The sequence below is a fragment of the Musca vetustissima genome, unplaced genomic scaffold (genome assembly GCF_032173495.1).
Source record: "Musca vetustissima isolate MV318-11 ecotype Yass unplaced genomic scaffold, APGP_CSIRO_Mvet_v1 utg32399, whole genome shotgun sequence".
Taxonomy (NCBI): Eukaryota; Metazoa; Arthropoda; class Insecta; order Diptera; family Muscidae; genus Musca; species Musca vetustissima.
The window spans coordinates 14,086-31,410 of NW_026882870.1; positions in this window are offsets into that span (position 1 = coordinate 14,086).

The following is a 17,325-nucleotide window of genomic DNA, read 5'->3' on the forward strand; positions in this document are numbered from 1 at the left end:
GTCTAGAATGATGTGTGGTGAGTTTCGGGAAAATCGGTTCTGATTTAGATATAACTCCCATATATAGTTTCGTCCGATTTTATGTAAATGGTGCACCAATGGCCCTATATATCATTCGATTTGCACTAAATTTGGCGTAGCGTACTGAATTGAGCCTAGAGTGACGACTGTCAAGTTTCATGAAAATCGGTCCAGATTTAGATATAGCTCCCATATATAGATTTGTCCGATTTTGTGTAAATGGTGCACCAATGTCCCTATATATCTTTCGATTTGCACGAAATTTGGCATGACGTACTGAATTGAGCCTAGTGCGACGTCTGCCATGTTTCGTGAAAATCGGTCCAGATTTAGATATAGCTCCCATGTATAGTTTCGTCCGATTTTATGTAAATGATGCACCAAAGTCCCTATATATCTTTCGATTTGCATGAAATTTGGCATGACGTACTGAATTGAGCCTAGAGTGACGACTGGACTGAAAATCGGTCCAGATTTAGATATAGCTCCCATATATAGTTTTGTCCGATTTTAGGTAAATGGTACACCAAAGTCTCTATATATCTTTCGATTTGCACGAAATTTGGCATGACGTACTGAATTGAACCTAGAGTGACGTTTGCCAAGTTTCGTGAAAATCGTTCCAGATTTAGATATAGCTCCCTTATATATTATCGATTGATTTTAAGTAATCGACGCACCAAGGAACCAATATATGGCTGATAGGAACAATACGTACTGAAATTAGTATAACCTAACCTGTGACAAGTGACAAGAAATCGGTTCATATTTGGATATAGCTTCCATATATATTTTCGTCCGATTTTAAGTAAATGGTGCATTAAACTCCTCATGTTTTTCAGATTGACATGAAATTTTGCACATCGTACAAAACTTATTGATCTTAGTCGATTCACATTTAGATAAGTATTACATATTTTAGTTCATCCAATTTCATATTTATGGTCCTGTTTAATATACACATAGTGGAGAAGGGTATCATATAGTCGGCCCCGTCCGACTTTACGACATTCCTTACTGGTTTTATCTTCCTATAGATCTAATAACACAACTAACATATTTCTAAATATATACATATTTCAATACGGTTAGAATTAATTAAAATAACTGAAATACAATATTTATGAACTTAAGCCAACATAGCTTCTGGCCAAGTTTACTTAGTTTGTGGGGTAGCACGCAAAACGTAACAATTAAGTTATTCAATGACACAAAGAAATACAACTCCCCCCTTCCAAAACATGCATTTACCCACAACAGTGCTACTGCCACTCGAACATATGCACACACACACATACGCAGGTTTCTATGTTGTTACAAAATTCCCGCTAACTGTCTGCATTGGCCTTTATCAGTTAGCCGCCATCACATTGTAAGCTGTCAGGGTAATAATTGTCAAAAGGTTTTCTATTGCTGTCCTCTTGCAAATCCTGAAACCAATTTCTGAAGGGGTGTCGGAAAAAAGTGCGTTTGTCACACCAACGAACCGCACTCACACACATTTTACCTTCACATAACTTAGTTTTTTCTTTTCTTTCTAGACTGGCTTATGGTAAGATTTGTAGTTTCCGTTGTCATGCGATTGCCGGTACGGTCTGCTGCTGGTGACATTTCTCCCCACACACAAATCAAAGACGGAAAATTTGGAATTTCTTTTTCCCTCCATTAATTTCTATTCATTATTTTGTAAGTTGAGCAGTAAGGAAAGAAAATTCTAATATTTAACACAAAGCTTTAAATATTGTTTTCATTAACAGTTTCCTTTTTCTTGGCCAGGTATACCTGTTTTTAACTTCCCCCTTGACGAGTTTTGTTTACCCAACAAATCACCCCTATCTTTTATCGCTTTTTGTGGTGGTGGTGAGACAATGCCAACCTCCTTTCAATAAAAATTAGAGCAACGATAAGGAATGGGAGGAAAAACTTGAAACAAATTTATGCTACAATTAGTAAAAGTGATTTGCAGTTGGAAATATTTTCCAATTGGATACACAATGAAAGCTTTTTTTATACTACATGTTAAAGGTGTGCGTGAATTTTTGAATATTATTTGGACTAGATTTTTATACCCTTCACCACTCTGTGGTACAGGGTATTATGTCTTTGTGCATATGTTTGTAACAGGCAAAAGGAAACGAGATAGACACATGGTTCCTTTTGAGAATATGCATAGAATCACTTTCTGAGTCGATTTATGCATGTCCGTCCGTCCGTCCGTCCGTCCGTCTGTCCGTCCGTCTGTCCGTCTGTCCGTCCGTCTGTAGATGTTAAATTGTAAACAAAGTACAGGTCGCATTTATGATCCGATTTGGATGAAATTTGGCAAAAGTCACTTATTCGGCCCAAGGACGAACCCTATTGAAATTGGGAAAAATCGGTTCAGATTTAGATATAGCTCCCATATATATATTTAACCGATTTAATGTAAACGGACCCTATATATCTTTCGATTTGCACGAAATTTGGTACAGCCTAATCATTTAGGTCTAGAATGATGTCTGCCAAGTTTCGTGAAAATCGGTCCAGATTTAGATATAGCTCCCATATATAGTTTCGTCCGATTTCATGTAAATGGTGCACCAAAGTCCCTATATATCTTTCGATTTGCACGAAATTTGGCATAACGTAATGAATTAAGCCTAGAGTGATGTCTGCCAAGTTTCGAGAAAATCGGTCCAGATTTAGATATAGCTCCCATATATAGTTTCGTCCGATTTCATGTAAATGGTGCCCCAAAGTCCCTATATATCTTTCGATTTGCACGAAATTTGGCATAACGTACATAATTGACCCTAGAATGATGTCTGCCAAGTTTCGTGAAAATCGGTCAAGATTTAGATATAGCTCCTATATATAGTTTCGTCCGATTTCAGGTAAATGGTGCACCAAAGTCCCTATATATCCTTCGATTTGCACAAAATTTGGCATAACGTACTAAATTGAGCCTAGAATGATGTCTGCCAAGTTTCGTGAAAATCGGTCCTGATTTAGATATAGCTCCTATATATAGTTTCGTCCGATTTTATGCAAATGGTGCACCAAAGACCCTATGTATCCTTCGATTTACACGAAATTTGGCATAACGTACTGAATTCAGCCTAGAATGATGTCTGCCAAGTTTCGAGAAAATCGGTCCTGATTTAGACATAGCTCCCATATATAGTTTCGTCCGATTTTATGTAAATGGTGCACCAAAGTCCCTATATATCCTTCGATTTGCATGAAATTTGGCATAACGTACTGAATTGAGCCTAGAGTGATGTCTGCCAAGTTTCGAGAAAATTGGTCCAGATTTAGATATAGGCCCCATATATAGTTTCGTCCGATTTCATGTAAATGGTGCACCAAAGTCGCTATATAGCTTTCGATTTGCATGAAATTTGGCATAACGTACTAATTGAGCCTAGAGTTATGTCTGCCTTGTTTCGTGAAAATCGGTCCAGATTTAGATATAGCTCCCTTTTATTATAGATTGATTTTAAGTAATTGACGCACCAAGGAACCAATAGGCTGATAGGAACAAAACTTTCTGAAATTAGTATAACCTAACCTGTGACAAGTTTGTTTGAAATCGCTTAATATTTGGATAGAGCTTCCATATATATTTCCGACCGATTTCAAGTAAATTGGGCAGCAAACTCCTCATGTTAATCAGATTGACATCAAATTTTGCACAACGTACAAAATTGAGTATAGAATTACGTAATTGCGTTTTCTAGAAATACAGACATAGCCCAACGGACGACCTATTTATATTTGTTTGAAGTCGAATTACATACTTTATGGATAGATCTAGGTAGATTCACATTTAGATAAATATCACATATTTTATTTCATCCAATTTCATGTTAATAGTCATGTTTAATATACCCATAGTGGTGAAGGGTATCATATAGTCGGCCCCGTCCGACTTTACTACTTTCCTTACTGGTTTAATATTAATTTTAAGGACTATATTAGCGTTGATATTTTCAATGTTACTTTTAAGGACTAAATAAGTGTCATTTTTTTATTTATATTTTAAGAGCCTTTATAATAGTGGATTAAAAAAAAAACTATATTTTTTAAGGATTATATGAGCGATTATTTTTTATTATTATTTAAGAAAATATAACGTGGATTTGATAAAAAGTACTTTTTCAAGGACCTGCCAAAATGTGTATTTTTTAAAAGTTATTTTTTCAAGGACCCGCCAAAGCGTGGATTTTATTACATAATAGTTAGATTTTTTTAGATTTTTTAAAGAATATTTTTTCAAGGACTCTAGGCGTTTTCAAGTACCGGCCACGGGATGGAATTAAAAAAATATATTTTTTCTATAGATGCGTATTTTTATACCCTACACAACCAAAAGTTTGTAACGCCGCGAAATATTGGTCCTAGACCCACCTTTAAGTATACCGATCGTCATATCTCGACTAGCTGAGTCGATCTAGACATGTGAGTCCGTCCGGCCGTACGTCCGTCTGTACATTATAATTTGTAAACACGATACAGACCACAGTTATATACCAATCTTCACAAAATTTTGCATGTAGGATGGGTTCTGGCTAATGAAGACCCCTATTGTTTTTGATAAAGATCGGTTAATATTTAGGGGATGAAATGGACCAAATACTAATATTTTATCGGTTTTTTGGTCGCTCCAGAGGCCGCAGTTGTGAAAAATTACAAAAATTTTATTTTGGGGCGTATATACTTGCTCCTGAAGGACATATACTCGATAGGTTGATAGTATGTCCAAGATGAGTTGGTGACCTTCAAATTGATACCAATTATATGGATATATGTATTCCGATGCGGGAGTTATACGTTATTAAGGGAACCCCCCCATTCTAGATTTTAATTTTTCAAGATTTTCAATGGGCTGGTATATCAATACCAATGGTTGTTAAGGTTTGTAACTTTGCACATATATATTTGAAGATTTAAAAGAAAAGGAAAATAATTTACAAAAAATTTTTGTTGTTGTTTTTTGTTATTAAAGAAAAGTCCTTATTTTTGATGGAGGGCATGATAACTCCTCACTGCAACATCGGAATCCGAAAATTCCAACGGTATTAGAAAGAGTACATGTCTGGCTCTCGTATGAACTAGGATTATTGACTTCGCTTTAAAATTAACAAAATGGCGGACCTTTGAAAAAATATTTTTGGAAAATCGCCGATTTTTGACCACAAACTAAATTAAAAAATAAGGAAGATCTTCACCGATTGACTTTATCCTAGTTCATACGATAGCTATACACTCACAGAGAAACGTGTAAAAATTTGGAATCGATTGGGTTATTAGTTTTTGAGTTATCGTGCCTGCCATTCGCAAAAGAGAAAAACGCGTTTAAAGTTTGAGAAGCCCTTTAGCCGTCACTTGACGCTGACACAATAAATCGGCTATATCTACAACAGTTCTTGAGATTTTCACTTGAAATTTTGTAGGGACATTCTTGAATTAGTGCAGATTCAAATTAAATCAAAAAAAATTTTGACCCCGTGAATGGGGGGGGGTCCCCTTAAGTAAAGATGACTATGCGCATATAATTACTATTACTCCATTAGAGGACGGAAATGCCGCGCTGATCGCTTCGAAATTGTACATTTAGTTCCGATTATGGTCAAGGATTACGCATATAGTTTTCGGTGAAGTTGAGATTTCATTCAGGGGGTGCAATGAACCGAAATCTTTAATTTTGTTAGATTTTCTAGTCGCTCTATAGGCAATTATTATATACAGAACATCACTTATTTTACAAGGTGAAGGAGATCTGACCAAATACTTAGAGCGGATGTTTAGATGATGATCGGTCAATTTTCCGAGGGTCAAATCAACCAAAACCTAAAGTGACCATTTTTTTATTGTATGGCGTAAAAATTCACTTCAAGAAAAAACATTTTGGAAAATATGCAAGACTTAGAAAGAGGAGTTGTTGATCTATAATCGGTAAAAAGGGTGCAAATATCACGAAATATTGCCCATGCTCAGAATATAGAACCGCCGAAAGAGTGCTTTTCGTGGTAGTTGTGTAGGGTATCATATGGTCGGCCCCGTCCGACTATACTGCTCCGCTCACTGGTTAAATAATATATTTTCAAGGACTTTCAAAGCGTGGATTTTTATACCCTTCACCACACTGTGGTACAGGGTATTATGTTTTTGTGCATATGTTTGTAACAGGCAAAAGGAAACGAGATAGACACATGGACACTTATGATGTCCGGACTGTCTCTCCATGTTAAATTGTAAACAAATTACAGCTCGCATTTACGATCCGAATTGGATGAAATTTGGCAGACGAACTCTATTGAAATTAAAGAAAATCGGTTCAGATTTAGATATAGCTCCCACATATATTTTCGTACGATTTAATGTAAATGGTGTACCAAAGTCAATATATATCTTTCCATTAGCACGAAATTTGGCATAGCGTACACAATTAAGTCTAGAACGATGTGTGTCAAATTTCTTGAAAATCGGTTCAGATTTAGATATAGCTCCCAGATATATTTTCGTCCGATTTAAGGTAAATGGTGTACCAAAGTTCCTATATATCTTTCGATTTTCACAAAATTTGGCAAAGCGTAATAAATTAGGTCTAGAATGATTTGTGCTAAGTTTCCTGAAAATAGGTTCAGATGTAGATATAGCTCCCATTTATATTTTCGCCCGAATTGAGGTAAATGGTGCAACAAAGGTCCTATATATCTTTCGATTTGCTCGAAATTTGGCACAGCGGAATGAAATATGCACAGAATAATGTACCCAAATAATCAACGGGTGTCCAATTGATTTTTGCTTTAAATCGATTTACATAGTTTTGTCCCATTTTAAGAAGCAACTCTATATCTGACCAAATGAAAAATGTAGTATAGGTTGCAAAATGACATGTTTATAGACGTCTGTTAGGATTCATCTGTTGAATATATCCAAAGTGGTGTAGGGTATCATATAGACGGCCCCATCCGACTTTACTACTTTCGTAACTGGGATATCTACTACTACTTTACTACTTTTTTTTTGGGATATCTAAAGATGTGGATTTTTTTAATATTATTTTTTGGGGGGTTCTAAAGGCCACATCTCACAATACTCTATTCAAAGTTTATACATAAATTAGACATTTTATTTATTTTTATTGTTTTTATGTTTGCATTTAAATGAACTTGACACTGACATTAACCATGGCCTTTTCTGCATAACATTTTATTTATTTATTTTTTTTTCAAAATTTATTTATTTAATAACTAGCCAGAGAGAGATGTGTGTGCGTGTGTCTGTTCTTGATGGTGTTGTCTGGTTCATGCTGTGTTTTGCTACATTTAAGTAATTCTCTAGTTAAATATTCTACTCATCAGAGAGTGATAAATGATTTTGACAGACAGTCAAGTAAAAATGGTATTGTTTGTGGGAGAGAGAGGTCGGAGATGAGTGCCTACATATGGGTCAATTTCTTATGGACAATGTATGATTTAAGCTCTCCGACACCCCCCATGGGTAACATCAAAAAATCTACGTGAGCTGTCAAATGGTAGACAGTGACCATACGATTGATAGGATTTTTATAGGGATATGTAAAAAAATAAATAAATATGTATATTTAAATAATATTTTTATACAAAGTGAGTGATTTTTTTAAAAGCGTGAATTTTATATAAAATATTTTAAGGAACATCTAAATCGTGAATTTTTTAACGGATTTTTTTGTCAACGACCATCCAAACCGACGATTTTTATACCCTTCACCACACTGTGGTACAGGGTATTATGTATTTGTGCATATGTTTGTAACAGGCAAAAGGAATCGAGATAGACCCATGTTTCCTTTGGAGAATATGCATAGAATCACTTTTTGAGTTGATTTACGCATGTCCGTCTGTCCGTCCGACTATCCGTCCGTTTGTCCGTCCGCCCATGCATTTTTGTTAACAAAGTACAGGTCACATTTATGATTCAATCAGGATGAAATTTGGCACAGTTCACTTAATTGGCCCAAGGACGAACCCTATTGAAATTGGGAAAAATCGGTTCTGATATAGATATAGCTCCCATATATAGTTTTGTCCGATTTTATGTAAATGATGCACCAAACTCCCAATATTTGTCCGATTGGGGCAAATTTTTGCACAGAGTTCTGATTTAGGTCCAGACTGATGTCTGCGAAGTTTTGTTAAAATCGGTTCAGATTTAGATATAGCTCCCATAATTACAGTCGTCCGATTTTATGTTAATAATGCACCAAACTCCCAATATTTGTCCGATTGGGGCAAATTTTTGCACAGAGTTCTGATTTAGGTCCAGACTGATGTCTGCGAAGTTTTGTTAAAATCGGTTCAGATTTAGATATAGCTCCCATAATTACAGTCGTCCGATTTTATGTTAATAATGCACCAAACTCCCAATATTTGTCCGATTGGCACAAAATTTTGTACAGAGTACTGCATTAGCTCCAGACTGATGTCTGCGAAGTTTTGTTAAAATCGGTTCATATTTAGATATAGCTCCCATATATATTTTTATCCGATTTTTGGTGAATGATACACCAAACTCACAATATTTGTCCGATTGGCACAAAATTTTGCACAGAGTTATGAATTAAGTCCAGACTGATGTCTGCGAAAATTTGTTAAAATCAGTTCAGATTTAGATATAGCTTCCATATATATTTTTTATCCGATTTTTGGTGAATGATACACCAAACTCCCAATATTTGTCCGATTGGGACTAAATTTTGTACAGCGCACTGAATCAGGTCCATGCTTATGTGTGCGAAGTTTTGTTAAAATCGGTTAAGATTTAGATATAGCTCCCATATATAGTTTTGTCCGATTTTATGTGAATAATGCACCAAACTCCCAATATTTGTCCGATTGGCACACAATTTTGCACAGAGTACTGAATCATGTTCAGATTGATGTCTGCGAAGTTTTGTTAAAATCAGTTCAGATTTAGATATAGCTCCCATATATAGTTTCGTCCGATTTTATGTAAATGATGCACCAAACTCCCAATATTTGTGCGATTGGCACAAAATTTTGCACAGATTTATGACATAGGTCCAGACTGATGTCTGCGAAAATTTGTTAAAATCGGGTCAGACTTAGATATAGCTCCCATATATATTTTTATCCGATTTTTGGTGAATGATACACCAAACTCCCAATATTTGTCCGATTGGCACACAATTTTGCACAGAGTACTGAATCATGATATCTGCGAAGTGTTGTTAAAATCGGTTCAGATTTTGATATTTTAAGTAAATGGTGGTTACACGAAATTTGGCAGAGGGTATTAAATTGAATATTGTGATTGAAAAAACAAATGGTCCATGTGTTTATATATAGCTCCCATACATAATTTGACTCGATTTCATACAAATGGTACACCAAAGAATCCAAGTTTGTCCGTTTGACATGCAATCTTTCATTGATCTCAATTGGTTGAAATATCTATCTAGATAGCACATTTAATTTCGCCCGATTCCATCTCAATGGTCCTCCAAAGATTCTATGACGTTCTGTCTATTATAATCAGAGATGGTCTGTCAGAAACAGTGACGTAAATGACATACATTTCCGACGTATAATACATACGTCAGAAACGTCGAAAACCTACCCAAATCCATTAGGTTTTTGACAAAATAGCTATTTCCTTTAATCAATTTGGAAATTACGCATGCTTTACTCAAATCCATAAAAAATTTGAAAATTTTCTTCTCAAAAAAATTTAGAAATTTTTATCAGTTCTAGCAAGGAATAGTCAGATATATGTAAAAATAATATATATTCTTGAAAATAACTTTATATGCTGATAATATTGAAATAAACGACGTTTACTACATTTATTACATTTTATACAGGTATATGACGTTTTCGACGTTTACACCTTTTTGACGGTGGAAAACCTAAAAATTCGTCATACGGACCATCCCTGATTATAATTTGTCCATTTGTCCCGTCTGTCCATTATAATTTGTAAACACGATACAGACCACAGTTATAGACCAATCTTCACGAAGTTTTGCATGTAGGATGGGTTCTGGCCAATGAAGACCCCTATTGTTTTTGGGAAAGATCGGTTAATATTTAGGGGATGAAATGGACCAAATACTAAATTGTTGTCCGTTTTTCTGGTCGCTCCAGAGGCCGCAATAGTGTCCCGAACATCGTGAAATTTTGCATGGAGAAGGGGATCGGGCCAAAGAATAAGCATGTCTGTTTTGATGTAGATCGGTCAATATTTAGCGGTTCAAATGGACCCTGACTTTTGTGTGAAAAATGACAACATTTGTATTCTATAGCGTATATATTTACCCCTGAAGGACATAGACCCGAGAAGTTGATATTATATCCAAGAGGAGTGGTTGACCTTTATATTAATACCAAGTATATTGTTGTATGTGCTCGGATGTGGGAGTTACACCTTAATATTTACAGGTATCTCCGTATTCGTATATTATTTAGTAACCCATTATCACTCTAGAGAGCGGAACTATAGCGCTGATCGCTTTGAAATGTTTCATGAGGTTCCAGTTATGGTCAAGGACAACGCCTATAATTTTCCTTGATGATCAGATAATAATTTTGAAATGAAGTGGACCGAAAACTTAATTTTTTGTGTTATTTTCGAGTCGATCTATAGACCACAAATGAAAGCCGAACATCACAACACAACCCACGGTGAAGGGAATCTGGACATTAGCTGTACTGAATACTCGTAATATTCGGAAAATATGTCAGTGTGAGGAAGAGGAGCTGTTTACCTCAAATCGGGCAAGAGGGTGCAAATATCACGAAATATTGCCCAGGCTCGGAATAAACATCCGCAGAAAATTTGTGTTCCGTGGTAGTTGTGTAGGGTATCGTATGGTCGGCTCCGTCCGACTATACTGCTCCGCTCACTGGTTTTAAATATTTTTTTTAGCAAAAGTGTAGATTTTTTTTAAAGGACCATCCAAAGTTTTGATTTTTGAAAAAATAATTGGGGAATTTTGAAGTTTGCAATTATTACCTTACATTACATTATTTTCTCCGTCCAAATGCGAGGAAATCATATTTTACGGCACGATATGGTCATCTATAGTCACTCCCCAAAGAAAGAAAAAAAAAAAAACTTAGAACAAAATCCAGTTTATATATCACTTACTAAATAATAAGATTTATTTATTTTCATGCCAATAATTTTTGTTTTGTATATAGCACAATAACACAACTGCCGTGAGAGAGATATGAAGAAGTAAAGGGATTTCCCAGCATTATTACCGAAAAAGTGCTGTGTAAACAGAATAACAACAGCACAACAGTTACAAAAAAAACATCGCTCCAGAACATTTGATATTATCTCAAGGGTGTTATTATTTTTGTTTTCATTTCTTTTATTCGATTTGGTTTTTTGTTTTCTTCTGGAGAATAAGTTCATCACAATTGACAGCAGGAATGCCAACAGCGGGAGTTGAAATGTCCAAGAAACACAGGCACACTTATATAGACACATGTGTGTGGGTGTGTAGTTGTATCGTAGTTGGTAATCCTTAAAGTGCTTTTAGGTGTATGAAGGGGAATAGGCAAAATGAGTAAAATGAAAACATCGATGTAAGTAATACTCGTAGAGAAACAGCAGGTAATCAATACAACAGGCGTGATACAGCCAAGGAGCAGAATGGCATATATACATTCCGAAAGCTATAAGCGTGGATTTTTTAACTCTCAAGCATTAGATGGCGTGTATATTAAATGTATTATTCCGATTGTAACACTTCGAAATATTCACCGAAAATCGGAATACAATTCTATATCGAATAAATCATGTCAGTCTGCCCGTTGAAATCATTGTGATAGAGATTTAATTTTTTGTTCATTTATTGCAATTACTCGTAGGATGTTTGGTATTGAAAATTGGATTTGTCGGTCCACGTCATATAACTGAAATCTCAATATTCTCCACTGGCCGCAATTTACCACGGCATAGCCACAATATAAAAGTTTCCATCGAGATATATTATAGGTATTTTTTATACCCTCCACCATAGTATGGAGGGTATATCAATTTTGTTTTTCCGGTTGTAACTCTTTATCGGCTACGTTTAGGCATAGCTCCCATATAAGGAGACCCCCAATTTTCGGTATTTTGGGGTTCTTGAGCGTGTTTTTTAACCGAATTCGCTGGAATTTTCTACATTGGGTTCTTTTTCGGTATCAAATATCTGCATTAAAAATTATAAATATCGGTACACTTTTTCTGGTACCCCCCATATAAAGGTACCTCCTAATTTTCAGTATTTTAGGGGGTTTTGATCGTATTTTTTTCGCCGAATTGGCTGTAATTTAGTATATTGAGTTCTTAATAGGTAACACATCTCTCCGCAAAATATTATGAATTTAGGCCCAATTTTTTTCGTATAGCCCCCATATAAGGGTCCCCCCCCAATTTTCGGTATTTTGGGGTTCTTGAGTGCGTTTTTCAACCGTATTTGCTGCAGTTTGGTATTTTGTAGTCGCATATGGTAACAAATCTCCCTTCCAAAACTTATTAATATTTGCCAACTTTTTGTGGTAGTCCTCATATATCACCCTTTTTATACCCTTCAGCACACTGTGGTACAGGGTATTAAGTCTTTGTGCATACGTTTGTAACAGGCAAAAGGAATCGAGTAGACCCATGGTTCCTTTTTGCATAGAATCACTTTCTGCGTCGATTTATGAGGTACGTCCTTTCGTCTGTCCGTCCGTCTGTCCGTCCATGTTAAATTGTAAACAAAGTACAGGTCGCATTTTTGATTCAAATTGGATGAAATTTGGCACAGCTCATTTATTTAGCCCAAGGACGAACCCTATTGAAATTGGGAAAAATCGGTTCAGATTTAGATATAGCTCCCATATATATTTTTTATTCCGATTTCAGGTAAATGGTCAACCAATGTCCCTATATATCTTTCGATTTGGACGAAATTTGGCATAGCGTTCTGGATTAAGTCTAGAAGGATGTGTGTTAAATTTCGTGAAAATCGGTTCAGATTTAGACATAGCTCCCATATATATTTTCGCCCGATTTCAGGTAAATGGTGCAAATAACATTAACCAAACATCAACTTCTGCTAGATATGCCAACACACCTGCAGGCAAACAAAATTCATAAATAAATTGGGTCACATCCAAGTGGCAATAAGGTTGCACCCACTTACAGTGCAAACAAACGCACACACATACACCGAAAAAATAATTGGTAGATATGTATTTGTATGTACGGAAGTTTGTAGGTATGATGGTTTCTATTTTATTTTTTGTGTTATCGAACTTGATGTGTGATAAAAATAGCAACAAATTTGATGTGAAATAACAAACAGCAAAAGTAGTCCAAGAACGTTGAAATACGTTGGAAATAAAACAACAACAAAAACAACGATAAACACGAAAACAAAACACAAACAATTAGTGAAAGTAAAACAACCATTAAAGGATATGGGAGAGCTAACCACATTAGAAAAATACATACAAACAAACAACCACACATTCACACACACGACAAAGCAAGCAACAGCAACCGCTATATTGTTGGGTACCTTTCATTGTGCGGATGAATTGTTTTTGTTTCTAATTCATAATGGACGAAAAAAGCTTCTTTTGTTGTTGTGGGGGGCCTTTTTTACGACCAAAACCATTGCCATTCACTTGAATCAACAACACTAACCGCTTTTTACAGCGAGTCTTCCAAACTTGTGTGTAAAACAAAAACGTGAATGGAGTTGTTTGTACTCTACGGCCCCCAAGGACTCGCCATTACGAAATTGTGTCATTTTGTGGGAAGAAACCATTCAACAGCTGTTTTACTCACAAAAATTGCCCGAATTGTGTAAATGGAACTCTCTCAGAAGCCATATGGAATTGTTTTATTTACTTCTCTCATAGTTGGAGTTATAGAAAGAGGGAGAGAGAGAGTTTCAATTCTTTCTCTCACTTTTCAAAGAAAACAACTTTGCTCAGTAATGTAAATTTTACTGTGCTCCATTAACTCTCTTTCCCCTCTCTCTCTCTCTCTCTTATTCACTCACGAAGTAAAGCTTCCTTTGTGCACATACAACAACCTTCATCTTGAACTTACTTTTATGTGCTTTCCTCCAACTATTGTATGCAATGATGTCCTCCTTTTTTGCAAGGATTTTCTTTATTTTGCTATCCACTGCTTATTTTCTTCCTTGTCGTGAAATAAAGAAATGGGCCAATGTTGCAAGAGAAAAAAAGAGAAAATATTTCTTTTATTACAAGATATGTATGTTAGAATGTTGGTATCATACATGCAACAGGAGGGTTTTACTTGGCATCCGAAAAGCTTTCATGGATTTCATGGATTTCTTATTGTTACTATATTTCATTCTCTCCTTTTGCTGTGGATAAATAAAGTTGTTCGTGATTAATTTTGAATTGTTATTTGAGATGAATAAAAATATTTTTCATGGTCAACAAGCGTGGATTATTTAAAGCAGCATTTTCAAGGACTCTCAGGTCAATAAGCTTGGATTTTTTTAAAGAATATTTTGCCAGGACCTTCAGACCAATAATCGTAAATTTTTTAAAGAAGATTTTCAAGGACCCTCAGATCAATAAGCGTGGATTTTTAAAGAAGACTTTCAACGACCCTTAGACCAATAAGCGTGAATTTTTTAAAGAAGATTTTCAAGGACTAAGAGACCAATAAGCGTGGATTTTTTGAAAGATGATTTTCAAGGACCCTCAGATCAATAAACATGGATTTTTTAAAGAAGATTTTCAAGGACCCTTAGACAAATAAGCGTGGATTTTTTAAAGAAGATTTTCAAGGACCCTTAGACAAATAAGCGTGGATTTTTTAAAGAAGATTTTCAAGGACCCTTAGACAAGTAAGCGTGGATTTTTTAAAGAAGATTTTCAAGGACCCTTAGACAAATAAGCGTGGATTTTTTAAAGAAGACTTTCAAGGACCCTTAGACAAATAAGCGTGGATTTTTAAAGAAGATTTTCAAGGACCCTTAGACAAATAAGCGTGGATTTTTTAAAGAAGATTTTCAAGGACCCTTAGACAAATAAGCGTGGATTTATTAAAGAAGATTGTCAAGGACCCTTAGACAAATAAGCGTGGATTTTTTAAAGAAGATTTTCAAGGACCCTTAGACAAATAAGCGTGGATTTTTTAAAGAAGATTTTCAAGGACCCTTAGACAAATAAGCGTGGATTTTTTAAAGAAGATTTTCAAGGACCCTTAGACAAATAAGCGTGGATTTTTTAAAGAAGATTTTCAAGGACCCTTAGACATATAAGCGTGGATTTTTTAAAGAAGATTTTCAAGGACCCTTAGACAAATAAGCGTGGATTTATTAAAGAAGATTTTCAAGGACCCTTAGACAAATAAGCGTGGATTTTTTAAAGAAGATTTTCAAGGACCCTTAGACAAATAAGCGTGGATTTTTTAAAGAAGATTTTCAAGGACCCTTAGACAAATAAGCGTGGATTTTTTAAAGAATATTTTTACAAGGACCAAAGGACAAATAAGCGTGGATTTTTTAAAGAAGATTTTCAAGGACCCTTAGACATATAAGCGTGGATTTTTTAAAGAAGAGTTTCAAGGACCCTTAGACATATAAGCGTGGATTTTTTAAAGAAGATTTTCAAGGACCCTTAGACAAATAAGCGTGGATTTTTTAAAGAAGATTTTCAAGGACCCTTAGACCAATAAGCGTGGATATTTTAAAGAAGATTTTCAAGGACCCTTAGACAAATAAGCGTGGATTTTTAAAGAAGATTATCAAGGACCCTTAGAGAATTAAGCGTGGATTTTTTAAAGAAGATTTTCAAGGACCCTTAGAGAAATAAGCGTGGATTTTTTAAAGAAGATTTTCTAGGACCCTTAGACAAATAAGCGTGGATTTTTTAAAGAAGATTTTCAAGGACTAAGAGACCAATAAGCGTGGATTTTTTTAAGAAGGAGTATCCCAAGCGTGGATTTTTTTAAGAAGATTTTCAAGGACTAAGAGACCAATAAGCGTGTATTTTTTAAAGAAGATTATCAAGGACCCTTAGAGAATTAAGCGTGGATTTTTAAAGAAGATTTTCAAGGACCCTTAGACAAATAAGCGTGGATTTTTTAAAGAAGATTTTCAAGGACCCTTAGACAAATAAGCGTGGATTTTTTAAAGAAGATTTTCAAGGACCCTTAGACCAATAAGTGTGGATTTTTTAAAGAAGATTTTCAAGGACCCTTAGACCAATAAGTGTGGATTTTTTAAAGAAGATTTTCAAGGACCTAGAGACGAATAAGCGTGGATTTTTTAAAGAAGATTTTCAAGGACCCTTAGACCAATAAGCGTGGATTTTTTAAAGAAGATTTTCAAGGACCCTTAGACCAATAAGTGTGGATTTTTTAAAGAAGATTTTCAAGGACCCTTAGACCAATAAGTGTGGATTTTTTAAAGAAGATTTTCAAGGACCCTTAGACCAATAAGTGTGGATTTTTTAAAGAAGATTTTCAAGGACCCTTAGACCTATAAGCGTGGATTTTTTAAAGAAGATTTTCAAGGACCCTTAGACCTATAAGCGTGGATTTTTTAAAGGAGATTTTCAAGGACCCTTAGACCAATAAGCGTGGATTTTTTAAAGAAGATTTTCAAGGACCCTTAGACCAATAAGTGTGGATTTTTTAAAGAAGATTTACAAGGACCCTTAGACCAATAAGCGTGGATTTTTTAAAGAATATTTTTCAAGGACCCTTAGACCAATAAGCGTGGATTTTTTAAAGAATATTTTTTCAAGGACCCTTAGACCAATAAGCGTGGATTTTTTAAAGAAGATTTTCAAGGACCCTTAGACCAATAAGTGTGGATTTTTTAAAGAAGATTTTCAAGGACCCTTAGACCAATAAGCGTGGATTTTTTAAAGAAGATTTTCAAGGACCCTTAGACCAATAAGTGTGGATTTTTTAAAGAAGATTTTCAAGGACCCTTAGACCAATAAGTGTGGATTTTTTAAAGAAGATTTTCAAGGACCCTTAGACCAATAAGTGTGGATTTTTTAAAGAAGATTTTCAAGGACCCTTAGACCAATAAGCGTGGATTTTTTAAAGAAGATTTTCAAGGACCCTTAGACCAATAAGGGTGGATTTTTTAAAGGAGATTTTCAAGGACCCTTAGACCAATAAGCGTGGATTTTTTAAGAAGGTTTTCAAGGACTAACAGACCAATAAGCGTGGATATTTTAAGAAGGTTTTCAGGGACTAACAGCACGTTTTTCAAGGGCTAACAGACCAATAAGCGTGGATTTTTAAAGAACCAAAAGACTAATAAGCGTG